Source organism: Ixodes scapularis, unplaced genomic scaffold (assembly GCF_016920785.2).
Source record: "Ixodes scapularis isolate PalLabHiFi unplaced genomic scaffold, ASM1692078v2 PGA_scaffold8__174_contigs__length_109621045, whole genome shotgun sequence".
Taxonomy (NCBI): domain Eukaryota; kingdom Metazoa; phylum Arthropoda; class Arachnida; order Ixodida; family Ixodidae; genus Ixodes; species Ixodes scapularis.
In genome coordinates, this window is record NW_024609883.1 from 6,338,865 (window position 1) to 6,353,716 (window position 14,852).

Consider the following 14,852-nt stretch of genomic DNA (forward strand, 5'->3'; position numbering starts at 1 on the left):
GGCTCAGCTCAACCACCAGGATGCCCTTTTCCCTGGACACGGGCTCGCCATGCACAGCCAGACGTGGGTGGGTCTTAGCCACTTTTACTCAGGGTCTGTGGTGTCGCCAAAGTGGCTAGGGTCCGTGGTGACGCTACTCACCAAGCACCTAACACCTAAGGTGCAGGCGCCCCCTGCGGAGCTCGGGGTCCGTGGAGACGCCACTCTCCAAACACCTGCTTTCACAGGTGCCCCCTGCGGGGACGCTATGTATGAAACGGAGTATAATAAGAGTTTGAGAGATTGGTCTATTGTATTGTCATGATGTCATACTTGAACGGCTCCATGACACCTTGTGCTTGAACAACTTTGTGCTACCAAACAGCAGTCTTAAAGGGATACTACAACGAAATGCACCTTTTTCCAGTAAGGAGCGCCGTCTAGCGATTTCTCTCAAAACTTCAACCGCAGGACAACCCGGCAGCCTCCAACCCTCGAACCAGCGTCCCACGGTCCGAGGTGCTTGCGCGGGCTTACTCTTGTTTACGTTCGATCCGACTGTTATATACCTTCGTTTAATCGTGTCCGCGCGCTCTCTTTTTTGACTTTTCTTACTTCACTGTTCTTTTTTGTATACATCTGCGCGTTTATATATTCGTACAAAGATCTTGTCGTGCGGTAGCGCCGTGATGAACGGCCCCGTTCCTTCGTGCGGTACGATGCTCAGCGTGTGGGACTCGCCGGGTTGGATGAACGACCTCGTTGACGCGCCTGCGTTTGGAAGAGAAGACGTCCGGTCTGATTTCGATAGGCGTTCTGACATCTCGAACCGTCAGCTCACGCGAGGATGGAACTTTCAAGAGAGGAACATCCGAAATGTGTAGTGGCGCCCCAACGACGCAGAGACCTGCTTTTTCCGGAGCACCTGCGTGCCCTCAATGAAACCTGGCCACTACAAACAAGTGGTGATGATGGAGCGAACGCCACCCCAGGTTCTTCATGCGTGCTGCAGCTGCACAGCTGGGTATGTTGTTTTCACCGTTCGATTCCGTCGCTTCCCTTGCCAAACTTGTAAGCACAACGCCGAGGCTCTGCGCGCCTCGGCGTGCTCCCGATTGGTGACGTAAGTGGAGCTATGCTAACCGAAATGGTCTGTTCGCACGTGAGATCACGAAGCGGCGAAGTTACCAGAACGCAGACGATCTCCGACGTCACATTACGTCATATGAGCACCTGCTGGAAGCCGATCGTGTCCAAAACAGACCCTCGGCATCTTGTTCTGTCAGTATCGTGTTACTTCTCCAACGCGGTAAGCTCAAGCCTGTAGTGCTTGCTCATTATGGCCGAACATTAGACGATTGCTGCGTGGATGCTTTGTGCAGTACAATAAAGCACAAGCTATGTGAGCATAAAGAAAAGTGTTGGACTCTGTCCTATGAGCACATATGTGGCAGTTTTTTTTAAATCCCATAGAAATGCATGCTCTCTCTCTCTCCCTCCCTCCTTCTCCCCCCCCCTCCCCCCTCCCTGTCTAGAGCCACAAGCCCAAAAGTAAATCTCATCACTCCAATGTGCTGTTTATCCTTAGCAGAAAGAGCTGGCATGTGTGCCAGATGGGAGAACTGACAAATATTGCCAAGCTACCGCTTCAGAGTTTGATGTGTAAATTAACATTGCCGTGCTTACCAGTGGCAGTACTCTGATAGTAACATACCTTGGTCTCATACTCTTCTTACAGACTCAGCGAGACATGCCAGCATGTGGCAGGACTGATGTACGCGGTTGCTGAGCTGAAGAGCCCGTCGTGCACAGATGTCCGATGCGAGTGGGTGGTGCCATAAAAAGGTAAGAACAGTAGAGAAATAATTTTACTTGGTAGGTTGTGGGTGCAATGCCACCCAACACCTGTGGAGTCTGTATTATGGAGTCAGTTTCTAAATTAAAAATTGCACACTTGTTTTCCATCTGCCCATCTCCGCTCACCCTTTATCTGCCTAAACAAGTATTCGCATGGTCTGCCAACTCTCTTTCTTGTTTTTGTTACGTAGGACACAAGCGGCCAGCTCCCATGCCAATGGAGGAGATCGGGTTTTGGAAAGTGGCAGAGAAGAAGCGGAAAGGAACTCCAAAGAAACGAAACTCAGGATCTTATACGCCAGCACACGGCGATGCCATCAGCGAGTTGGCTGCACAGTTGGAGGCTGTTGACAGCAAGCTGGTGTGGCTCCGCTATGCAAGGCCTGCAAAGAAGGATAACTTTCTGCCACTCATTTCTGATGGGGAAGACCTTTGGAGCCCAGAATCTCAAGCCATTTACTACCGCCACCTCAAGGCCATGAGGCCTCTGAGCACTGAAGAAAGGGAAGGCGTTCAAGCCAACACCATCGGCCAAGCCACAAACGACGCCTGGTTCAGAGAAAGAGTGGGAAAGCTCACAGCCTCAAACTTCAAGAAAGCTGCGCGTTGTCGGAAGCCGGAGTATATTGTTCGAGAGATTTTGTACCCCAAGCCCAACAAAAATCTGCCTGCCAGTGACCCTCGGGAGTATGGGAGGCGGATGGAGCCTCGAGCCATAGAGAGCTACGTTTTCTTACGGAGGTACTACGACTATGACACCAGGGTTACCTCCACTGGACTTTCTGTGCACGCCGAGTATCCGTTTCTGGCAGCGTCGCCTGATGGCATTGTTAATGAAGGGGGAGAGGAGGGCCTGCTCGAGGTCAAATGCCCTCAATCTAAGGAGAACATGATGCCCGAGGATGCTTGTGCAGACAGCAAGTTCTGTTCAGCCATGGTAGGCAATGTTGTCACGTTGAAGAGAGAGCATGCATACTACTACCAGATACAAGGACAGCTTGGTGTCACAGGGCACAGCTGGTGCGATTTTATGATCTTCACAAATGCAGAGTCTCTTGCGAAAAGCATTTCCGTTGAGAGGATTTATTTTGATGCAAAGTTCTGGGAGGGGTACCTGCTGCCAGGGCTTCTCTACTTTTACACTCGGGCAGTAGTGCCAGAGATACTTACTAGAAGAGTCAAGCGGTTCAACAAGCTCTACTCGGGGGATTCCAGGTACCTCCCCTACCCGGAGTACCTGGAGGCTGCGCAGGGTTAGCCTCTTGTGCCAGAAGCTATTTTCGACATATTCGACAGATCTCTATCGAATTTGTTTACATTCAGAAGCTATTTTGTTATTTTTAATTATTGCCATTGGGTGAAGTGAACCATAGTGACGTTCTTCGCTTAGATTCCGTCGACAAAGCCGTCACTGCTTTAACGGAGGTAGTGCTGAATGGAATGTAAAGCTTTATACCAAAAACAAAAAAAAAAATCGTCAATCCAGCAGATACCCTTCTTCGGTTTTATCGCGAACTGAAATGTTTCATGTGCCAGAAATTGCACTTGCATTGTCTATGCCGTTCTACGAATAGCGACAAAATTTATGCCAGGTTCAAGATATGCAGAGCTACTGTTAAAGGGGTTATGACACGAAAATTAAACGGATAGATTATTCTTGAAATGGAATGCTCATAGGCTACTTAGTATATACACCAAGTTAAGCGATTTTTAGAGCTCTGGTAATTGGTATATTCAATTTACGAATTTTTATCATTTTCATCTGGTGACCAGGCAACACTTCCCAAGTTAGTCATACCATGGTGACCATAAACCACGTGACCATGAACGCTCTCTCATTCTAGGCGCCCCCATTATCGCCCAAGCTCTCACCGCGGTACGATCAAAACTGCTCACGTAACTTGGTAATCCGAAGGTTATTCTTGCCCTCACCCCCGGCCCGTTGAGCTTCCAACCTGCATGCGCCTGCAAAATATTCCCAAACGACGGTGACCACGGCAAGTTCGTCCGTAACTCGCCGTTGCTGCAGCTGGTTGCCAGGGGGTCGCAGTCAAAATGAACAGCTTCCAACATCTCTTGATAGCAATCACTCTCATCGCTGCTGCGATCAATGTCGAATGCTTTGACAAGGCGAGCAATGCCGTAGACGTAGTCGTCACGGACCGCATGCTCAAAGCACGGAAGGTAAACGAGGAAGCTGAAGCTCGAGATGCCAAGAGAGCCAAGTCCGACTGCACGCAAGGGGACACCGGGCAGGAGGCTGGCTACGTAGCCAGCCTCCAGCTCCACCCAGATCCGCCCCTCCGAGGGACCCCCATATAAATAGATTTATGCACGAAACTGTAGCGCCATTTCCAAAACAAATTTAGCAGGATTATAGGAACAAACAATGGGTCCTTGCAGTATAGTTATCCCATATTTCATTTTTGGCGTGTCATAACCCCTTTAAGACTACAACCATGATAAAACGTCTTATTGAAACAACGTCGAAGACAATGTTTCTAAGCATCTCCAGGATTTTGGTCCTTTAGTTAAAAAGCGCACGTCCAATAGGCAGGTACTGACATCACTGAAGATAGATGTAAAATATGCCTCTGACCCTAAAGCTGTGTGCAATCACTTCTCTGATTTTTTTTCTTCCACCTACTCATTGGCCACTGTTGACAGCTCGGACGTCTCACATGCTGTTCAAGACCACGTTCTACCTCCTCTTATCAGTCTTGACGACGTTATAGGGGCAATTTGTCAACTCCCATCTAAAAACTCGTGGGGCCTTGATGGCATACCAAGCTTTATTGTTAAGGGGTGCGTCGACATTCTAGCTCCAGTACTTCAACACATATTTAATTTGTCAATGAAGCAATCAGTTGTCCCACTTGCCTGGAAGAACGGCTTAGTAATTCCACTTTCAAATCTGGCAACACAACAAATGTTTGGAACTATAGATCGATAGTCTCGCTGTTTTTTCAAAGGTGTTCGAAAAGATAATCCACAAGGATTTGGCATGTCATTTCACGTGCGTTAATACCTGATACGCAACATGGTTTCATGAGTGGTCGTTCTATTGAGACTAATCTTGTGTGTTTCTTAAATGATGTTGTACCCACTGTTTTTTCTCGAGGACAAACTGATGCTGTGTGTTTTGCCTGTAGTAAGGCATTCGACCATGTTTATCATAAGCTATTGTTTCATAAACTTGCTGTCTACAGTCTCGGTGACAATTATTGTTCTTGGTTCGACAGTTATCTTTCTGGAAGAGCGAATAGTGTCGGCTATGCTCATGCAAAGTCATGTTTCTTTTCTGTACCATCTGGGGTACCCCAGGGCTCCAGCCTCAGACCACTCCTTTTTAATGTATTCTCAAGGACGTCCAAGATGTCATTCGCAACTCACGCCTCTTGCAGTTTGCTGACAATCTCAAAATCTACAAAAACATATTGGCATTAAGTGACTGTATTCTACTTCAAGATGTTAATGCCATATGTCAGTGGTGTCTAGACAATGGTCCTCCTCTCAACTTCGAAAAAACCAATGTCATATCTTTTACGTGCAAGACTACTACTACTCATTTTGTGTACTGCTTAGAAAGGGTGGTGGCCATTAACCGTGTACTGTGCATAAGACCTTGGAGTTTTGCTTAACTCCAAATTTATTTTTAACTTTCATGTGTCGCATGTTGTGAGCTCTTGTTTCAGACTTCTCAGTGTAATCTCACGATTTAGCAAAGTTTTTCAAATGTATATCTTTTATTTGTGCTTTACCCGAGCATAGCTCTTCCAAAACGTTATTTTTGTTCAGTGATCTGGGACAGTCTTAGCATAACTGCTTCAAAAAACCTAGAATGTATACAGAAAAGGTTTGCTAGAATTTATCATTAGATCTTCACAACTCATTTGTATACCTTGAAGTACTGAAATCATTACAGATATCTGAACTTGGAACAAGAGGGTGTTCGCGCAACCTTGTAGTTTTGTTTAAATGTGTACAGTTATTTGGACATTAGCGTCATCTGTGCACTGTCATATACCTGGAAGAAATATTTGAAATTGCCCCACAAACTTTGTCACCATTGGGTCGTATTCAATCTAGACTCATCTGATATAGACATTTTCAATACAGATTTGTGCCGATTTAAAAAGTGCTCGCACCATGTATGTGGTTGATGTAAATATGCAGTCTCTGTGCTGATTAATTTGTTGTATTTCTTACCTTTCTTATTTATTTATTTGTATTCTTGTTCTACTCCTAACGAGTGCACTAGTGCCTAGGCTTCGGCTGTTACTGGGCACAATAAATAAAAGTATTATTACTATTATTATAGCTTACTCTTGCTGATACTTTCACACAACAAATTCCCTCTAGTGCTTTTGAAATGGTTTGACAGCTATCTAAATGACCATCATCGTGTTGCGTGCATTTCAAATAGTTTTTCCCGAGCCCCTTTTTCTTCTTTGTCTGAAGTGCCGTAGGGCTCCAGGTTGTCCAAGTTGGAAGCAAATTGTTTTAGATTTTTATTAACGTCATTGAAACATGTATTGGCAACTCCAGTGGAATCGACACGGCGTAGTGGAAACGCCGAGCTCAGGAGAGGAGGTCGTTTCAACTCTGTCGTCTGCTATCGCTGCTTGGTTCTCGTAGGCAGCATAGAAACAAACATTGTTTCCAGTAATTATTTTTATGATTCCGCCCTGTCATTTCTACGCACCGACTAAATGGTTTTATATGTAACGATTTTACGCTGCAGTGCAAGTAATGTATGGCGGTCCATGTGCTGAATGACTAAAACATCTGCCATTTTGCTCGACCAGCGCACCCCCTATACTTCGCTGGAGTTGCGAATAGTTAACTCAAAAGTGCTGTTATTCCATGCCAACATCAAACCATTTTCGAGTAAATGTATGCGTGTTGACTCTGCTTCTTCAGAACTATGTGTTGCATACAGTAAACTGTTGTGTGGAAAATCTTTTAGTGGTGACTAAAGGCCTGTTCACACACTTGCGACTTCTTGGGACTGGAGGCTAAAACTTGTTTTTTAAGCCTTTCACGACGGCTTGCAACCGTCTCCGCAGCAGCACAGCCGTCACGGACGGCTTAAGGCTGCGGTCCCACGGCGGCCATGACATATGACGCTTTCAGCACGTTTTCGAAATGCGATCGTGGCGTGTTCAAGCTTGCTAAAATTATGTGTTATATATCATCTTGTAGTGTACAACATTATCTTTTATCTGATGTAGGATTTGTTTCCCTAGTGCAAAAAGCTAATTCAGAGGGCACCCGCGAACATTGACCTTTTCGGCAAAACATGGTTTCGTAGTACAGTGGTACAGGGTGCACTATTGGAGCAATTTCTTTCAAATTTTAGAATGTTATAGAAGAAAAGTGCGTTCATTGTCAACGGAGGCCCTTTTTTCGTTTTTTATTTTATTTTGACAGATATTTACTTTAGAAAAATTGACTTTGCGGAAGCACTTCAGTCGCGAAGTTTTGGGCGCCTACTCGGTCATTTTATTTGAAACTTTTTACATCAGTTTGTAATTATGGTCGAAAGAGTTACACTAAATTTCATTGTAATACGGCTTAAACTTCTTTCGGAATGCTCACGTGAAAAGTGACAAAAACCGTTAATTTTGGCAAACTTCATTTGGTAGTACAGTGGTACAGCGCTTAGGGATTGGCACACATGAATAAAATTGTAGGCCCCCAAAGAAAAACATATTCTGCTTTGCAAAGCGAGGCCCTTTTTCTAAATTTCACTTTTGATTTTCTATAAAAAAAGTTTGAATATAGGTGAAATCACGTATTTGCTGATAGTCAAAAACGAGTATTTTGACCCCTTTTTGCAGACATTTAGGCAGATATTTTTAGTACAAAATAGAGTTTACTGTCCCAGGTCCTCATTATCAGCTCACACTTTCGATGATCGTGCTTGATTATTAAATAAATCATAAAAAAGACAGGAATTATAAATTGGATGTCTTGTTGCGCCCTCTTTGTGATGGCGGTCGAAACGTGACTATGCGAAGTTCAGAAAAAAACCAAGGATGGCGCTGGTTGCAGCTGTGGTTGCCAGCTTCGGAAACTGGTTGTACACTTGGTTTCTCGCAAAAAAAAATGCATAGAAAATCCGGTCTTGCAGAATGCGCTTAATTATTACATATAATACGGTATTTTTCGCTGATATAGGATTTAAAAGGATTTATATATAGGATTTAGAAGGATTTTGGATTTATATATAGGATATAGATTTATATATATATATATATATATATATATAAATATAGATTTATATATATATAGAAAATCCTTCTATATATATATAGAAGGATTTTGGATTTATATATAGGATTTAGAAGGATTTAGAAGGATTCGCTGATATAGGATTTAGAAGGATTTTACGGTCGCTGTTTATATTGTCAAATTATTTTTTTATGCCCGGTTTCGCCGGTGCGCATTCTGCTAAATACAATCGTTCACGCGATCGATATCGACGTTTCAAATCACCAAAATTGCCAGTTCCGTGCCGATACGTGTGCGTGACCCACGTGCTTTTGGTGTGTGGGCCCGTACACGCGTTTGCAGCGTGGTCCTTCGGTTGCTGCGAATTTTCGTGTATTTATTGTACACTGCTTGCCTTCGTGTGCGCATCTCTCTCATTCTTGTAACTATCCCTGCTTTGTTTGTGTGCCTGGCGTGAAGTGTATGTCTGTCTTTTTCTTTTCGTTCGCTGAGTAAGTTCGTGTAAGTATCCTTCCTGCTGGCTCCAGTTCGTGTTTGCGTCTTGCCCGTGTCGCTTTGATCACAGTTCAGGTCGCCTGTTCATGGGGGGCGGCAAGCGGTGGGCGTCGCGCCGGCACAAGACGAAGAACAACTTTCGACGAAGTGGAAAGCTGCCGAGAATCAGGTGGGTGGCACGTACTATTACTATAGGATATTGGCGTTTCATGATCCTTTACATGCGTAGTAAAACTAGTCCATCTCTTTATGCCTCGCATCTACGTCGCATGATGACGTCGAACACCGGTCTCCACCATGCCGGTGGTTGACTCGACGGCCCTTCGACTGTAGCAATTACACCGTACCCCGACGATCGTCCGATCGTTTCGTCGGCATGCCCCCCGAGACAGAGTAGTCGTCAAGTTAGAGAATGTAGGAGCGGCACGAAAGGGATGCGGACGCATTTCATAGCGGCGAGCGACGGCACTTTTTTACCGTTGTTTACGTTTGCGCACGCCTTTGCAGGAAGGCACTCACTTGATCGAATGACGTTTTAGCGAACGTCCACGTTTCACCGAATGACATCGGCTTTTGCTCGTTCGTGGTGTATATGGCCTTTGGCCTTCGTTACATAACGCCGTTTCCACGCTTCGAGCGCGCCTTCGGGGCTCCCTGCCGAGTCCGCGCGAGTGTCGCGCCGCGAGCCCGGCCAGACGGAGCGGTCGGCGGCGGCTCCCCCGTGCAAGTTCGCCGAGACGCCGCCACCGGGTCATCGGTTTGAGCCGTCCGCGAGACGGTAACCTTTGCAAGGAGCAAAAGCATGCAGGCAAGCCGGTTAGGAAACATCCTAATACAAACCCTGAGACAATGGGAGTTGTCTTGTCCGTTATTTCAATTATCCTTGTCTCGGGGTTTAGATTATGACGGTAACATTGCGTTGTTTACCAGTATTTCGCAAAATCGTAACAATTTTTTCTACAAGAGACACCTATACTACGCGTCACTAGTTGTGTGCAGTGCAGGCGAAGCCAACGCCAGTCGAAGACATGAAGGGCGATCACTAGGAAGGCGGAACGGGAGAGGATGGCACTGAAGGGTGAGGGGAGAAAGGGAGAGCACTAGGAACGTTAGAGAGGAGAGGAGGTTTCTCTCTTCTACCCCAGCCTTTCTAGTGCTTGCCCTTTCTCCCCTCTCTTGGCGTTGCCTTCGCCTGTACTGCACGTAACTAGTGACACGGAGTATATAGCTGCGCGTCAATCTAAGGGGCGCGGTTTTTTCTTTCTTTTTTTTTTTTTTTAGCGGCATGGCAACTTTTCGCGTCAAAACTTCGTCAGTGGCATTTTGAAACCTTCTGCTCGCAGCGCAATCGCACCGATGCCGAAAACTTTCGCACGTACTGGATAAACATCATTTTGAAACCTTCTGCTCGCAGCGCAATCGCACCAATGCCGAAAACTTTCGCACGTACTGGATAAGCGTCATCATTCTAAGCTCAGCACGTTTTTCCAAGTTCACGTGTAACACAACTAGGTACCTTTGTTGAAAATATGGTGCATGTTAGCTCATGTTCCGGCCGTTAGCGGCATCCTACGCCTTGGTAAGCGCATCCACGCGGTGGGGAGTCAACCACCAGTATGGTGTGGGGACTCGTACTTCCCTGGCGTGACGTCACTTGCACGGCATTTCTGAACATAGCTGAGGAGGAAAATACGCCCAAAAAAGTTGACTATTTAAAAACCATCCAGATTTAATAGGTTCGGACATCGAAAACATTCAAAATGTTGCAATTTTTACATTCGACCTTGAAGGAGCTAGAAAGTTCGGAATGATTTTAATCCTCGTTACAAAAAAAAAGTGCAACCGACAAATTCTGACTTTTAGAATTGTGTAAAGCTCCGAACTTCACAAATTAGCCAAGGCGATGTTGAAAATTGTGAACTTCACTAATTCAAACCTAGGTGCTGGTCGAAAGTTGCGAAGTTTGTGAGTTCCTTCAAAAATTTAAAACCCTTGCGAACTCGTACACTGGGAGGATGACTACCACTGACTCAGCACATATTAATGCATGATTGTTGTCAGGCTATTCTAACGTCATGTTCATTTTCAGTGTTTTGACGTCACCGTTGGACCTCACGGAAAATGGTGCTGCTCCGGAACCCGATCCCTGCGGTAGTTCGACAGGGCTTGAAAAAGGGCCTGCGTTGGAATCTGCTGTGTCCAGTGCGTCGGTTACGTCCAGCCCCTCTCACCCTTTGCTAGTGGAAAACAGTGGTACCTCACCAGGATTCATCCAAGGGGAGCCTGCAGTGGATTCCGGTGGTTCAGAATGGGGACCAGATGAAGAGCTAGCTGACCTCATAATCGCTGCTGCGTCGGTGCCAGCTCCTGCACCTGAAACAGCCACGATTTCAGGAAGGAGGATTATATCTCCAGATCACTTCATTCGAGCGATACGTGACCTTGACAGGCATCACTGTCCATCATCCGATGCAGGGAAGTTTGTCTACAAATGTGAAAGACAAGTGGGACTCTGGTCAGAATTCACATTCTCATGTGATGAATGCCATGAAGTCAAGACTGTCACCACCGACCCAATTGTAGAGCCAACATCTCTCAAGGACAAGACCAAACTTGGTGTTAATGATAGTGCTGTGTGGGGCTTCACAAGCATCGGATCCGGTTACGCCAATCTTGATGAGGTGTTGTCTGTCTTGGAAATACCTTCAATGAGCAAGGGTGCTTACTGCAGGCGTGAAGAATCTCTCGGCAAGGTAAACTACCCTGCTACTGATTACTACCCACCATATCCAATAAGCATGGGTTTAGAACTCTAATTAGAGCACGGCCTCAGGAAACTGGGAATCGCCCTCTTCACTTCAGGAAAAATGTTTCCAATAGCATTGTGTTTCACTTTTCTACAATATAGCAGGGCCACTACAAGAAGTACAGTGATAATCAAAAGTAGTGGGTGAAAGAATGATGTTCTCATTACTGTGCAAGCAAGTGAATCATTTTTGTCAGGAAACAGTTATCAAAGGCACCTTGATAATATTTGCTTCACACAACAGGAAATCATATGAGGCTTCAATTATCTAGTAGCCATCCAGTGGGCATGAAAGTTTTGAAAATCTTGTGTCTGAAACATAATTTGTGTTTGAATGGCCAGCACCTCCACTATCCTGGGTACTTAGTATGAAATTGTGAGAACCATATAAATATGGCTTGACTAGATGTGTCTGCTTGCAAAGACGGTGCTCAGCGGTTTTTATCTTTTTATTTTTCAGAAATGGCAAGAACTTCTCTATGATGATATGCTCCAGGCAGGCAAGGAGGAGAAGCGTCTTGCTGAGGAAGCTGGCCACATCTCCGAAGACGGAACACCTTACATCACTGTTGTTGTTGATGGGGGATGGTCTCACCGAAGCCATGGCCACAGGTACTCTGCCAACTCTGGCCTTGCAGTGATCATTGGTGCAAGAACAAAAAAATTACTGTACCTAGGTGTAAAGAACAAGGTTTGTTCAACATGCGACTTCTACAGCAGAAAAGAACTACCAGCAAAGGAGCATGTGTGCTACAAGAACTGGGACAAGAGCTCTTCAGCCATGGAGTCTGAAATTATTGTGCAAGGATTTCAGCAAAGTGAATAGATGCATGGGGTACAGTACCGCATTTTTATTGGAGATGGGGACTCTTCAGTGCACCAGCAGGTGTTGTCTCGGGTCGACTATGGGGCGACTACAGAAAAGCGAGAATGCGCCAATCATGTGGTCAAGTGCTACACCTCGCGTCTCTATAGTGTAGCCAAGGCAAGCAAAGGCAATTCCCGACACCTGAGTGGTCCAAGGATTAAACGTATCAAAAATGGAGCACGAAGAGCAATTGCCCAATATTCCAAAGAACTCAAAAACTTTGAAGGAACTGAAACTGAAAAGAAGCAGAAACAAAGGGAACTTACAAAAGAACTTGCTGAAGATTTGATCAATGGTCCGAGGCATGTGTTTGGATCGCATAAAAAGTGCAAAGCATACTTCTGTGACAAGTCCAAGGGGGACAATGTCTTCGACCAGATACCCGATGTTCTCAGAATTCAGATCCTCGCTGCTGCTAATGGAATTTCAGACAAGTCTTCTCGTCTCATCACTGATGACACAAGCAACCTTGCAGAGACGGTCATGTCTCTTGTTGCAAAAATGTCGGGGGGCAAACAAGTGAACAGAGGTCAAAAAGGCTCCTACCAACATCGTTGTCATGGAGCAGGACTTAGTTTCCAATCTGGGAGTCAGTGGCATTATGCTGCTAAAAAGAAAATGACAATGAAGAGCCCATCTGCACCACTGAAAGCATACACACAGAAAATGTCCAAACTGCGGGATGCCAGAGTGCTCAGGAAGAGACGATTAGCTGAAGAATTTTCTCAGCTGGGACCACAACCTAAAAAGCCGATGCCCAAAGGGTCAGCTCAACACTATGGACCAGCCTGTGAGAAGCCTGATATGCCACCTGAATTGTTCAGGGAGAGGCTTGTCCTCACTCTCGAGAGCTTACAAGTGAGTGAAGCTCGACGCAGTGAACTTGAAATTGCAACAAGGGGGCAATCTACCAATGCTAGGTGGCATGCTGAAAGGAAGACGCGGCTCACAGCATCATACTTTGGCAAGGTCTGCAGACGGAAGGACTCTACTCGATGTGCTGCAGATGTCAGAAAGATTCTGTGTGGGGGGAGTTTCACGAGTGCAGCTATGCAATATGGTATTTTGAATGAGCCAGTCGCACTTGAGCTCTACCGCGAGAAGAGAGGGGTTACTCTGCAGCCATGTGGAATGTTCATAGATCTAATCCATGGCTTCCTTGCAGCATCGCCTGATGGTTTGATTGGCACTGATGGCATTGCAGAAGTGAAGTGTCCAGAGTCTATGAGGAAGGAGACAGAAAAAAAGGCAGCAGCGAAATACAATGACCGTAAGCATGAGGGAACAGATCCAAAACTTTCAAGAACACATTTCTTCTACTATCAAATCCAGGGACAACTTCACATCACAGGCTGCAAATTTTGTGACTTCATAGTCTACACTGAACAGAATATTGATGTCCAAAGAATAGAGAGAGATGATGAATTCTGGCAGACAGAAATGGAACCGTTCCTAACCCGGTTTTATAGGGAGTGTGTCCTTCCTGAAGTAGTTGACCCTCGCCTTGAAAGAAGCATGAAGATCCGAGATCCTCCTTACATTCTCGATGCTATTGCTGAGAAGGAAGAGAAGTCGAAAAAAAGGAAACGCTCCGAATCATAGGCCTACCAGTACTTCAGTGAGATGCTAGTTACACTTTTCTTCGATCCGTCCTCTCCCCATTTGAACCGTCTCGTCACTGTTTTTGCTGCCTGATTGAACCTCTCTCCCAAGGAAGTTAGTTGTGCCTTTCCGGGTTTACCCGAGCTGCCTTCTAGCTTCCTCTAGCACTCCCAAAACATTCCTGTCCCCATTTGAACCGTCTCGTCACTTTGTTTTTGCTGCATGATTGGACCCCTCTCCCAAGGAAGTTAGTTGTGCCTTTCCGGGTTTACCCGAGCTGCCTTCAAGCTTCCTCTAGCACTCCCAGAGCATTCCTCTCCCCATTTGAACCGTCTCGTCATTTTGTTTCTGCTGCCTGATTGGACCTCTCTCCCAAGGAAGTTAGTTGTGCCTTTCCGGGTTTACCCGAGCTGCCTTCTAGCTTCCTCTAGCACTCCCAAAACATTCCTGTCCCCATTTGAACCGTCTCGTCACTTTGTTTTTGCTGCCTGATTGGACCTCTCTCCCAAGGAAGTTAGTTGTGCCTTTCCGGGTTTACCCGAGCTGCCTTCAAGCTTCCTCTAGCACTCCCAGAGCATTCCTCTCCCCATTTGAACCGTCTCGTCACTTTGTTTCTGCTGCCTGATTGGACCTCTCTCCCAAGGAAGTTAGTTGTGCCTTTCCGGGTTTACCCGAGCTGCCTTCTAGCTTCTTCTAGCACTCCCAAAACATTCCTGTCCCCATTTGAACCGTCTCGTCACTTTGTTTTTGCTGCCTGATTGGACCTCTCTCCCAAGGAAGTTAGTTGTGCCTTTCCGGGTTTACCCGAGCTGCCTTCTAGCTTCCTCTAGCCCTCCCAAAACATTCCTGTCCCCATTTGAACCGTCTCGTCACTTTGTTTTTGCTGCCAGATTGGACCTCTCTCCCAAGGAAGTTAGTTGTGCCTTTCCGGGTTTACCCGAGCGGCCTTCTAGCTTCCTCTAGCACTCCCAAAACATTCCTGTCCCCATTTGAACCGTCTCGTCACTT

General features: G+C 46.0%; 1 pseudogene; it reads left to right on the forward strand.

Annotated features, from left to right (window-relative positions):
- Nucleotides 1-845: 845 nt before the first annotated feature.
- LOC115322677 overlaps nt 846-14,852 on the forward strand; it is a 98,423-nt pseudogene continuing 84,416 nt past the window's right edge.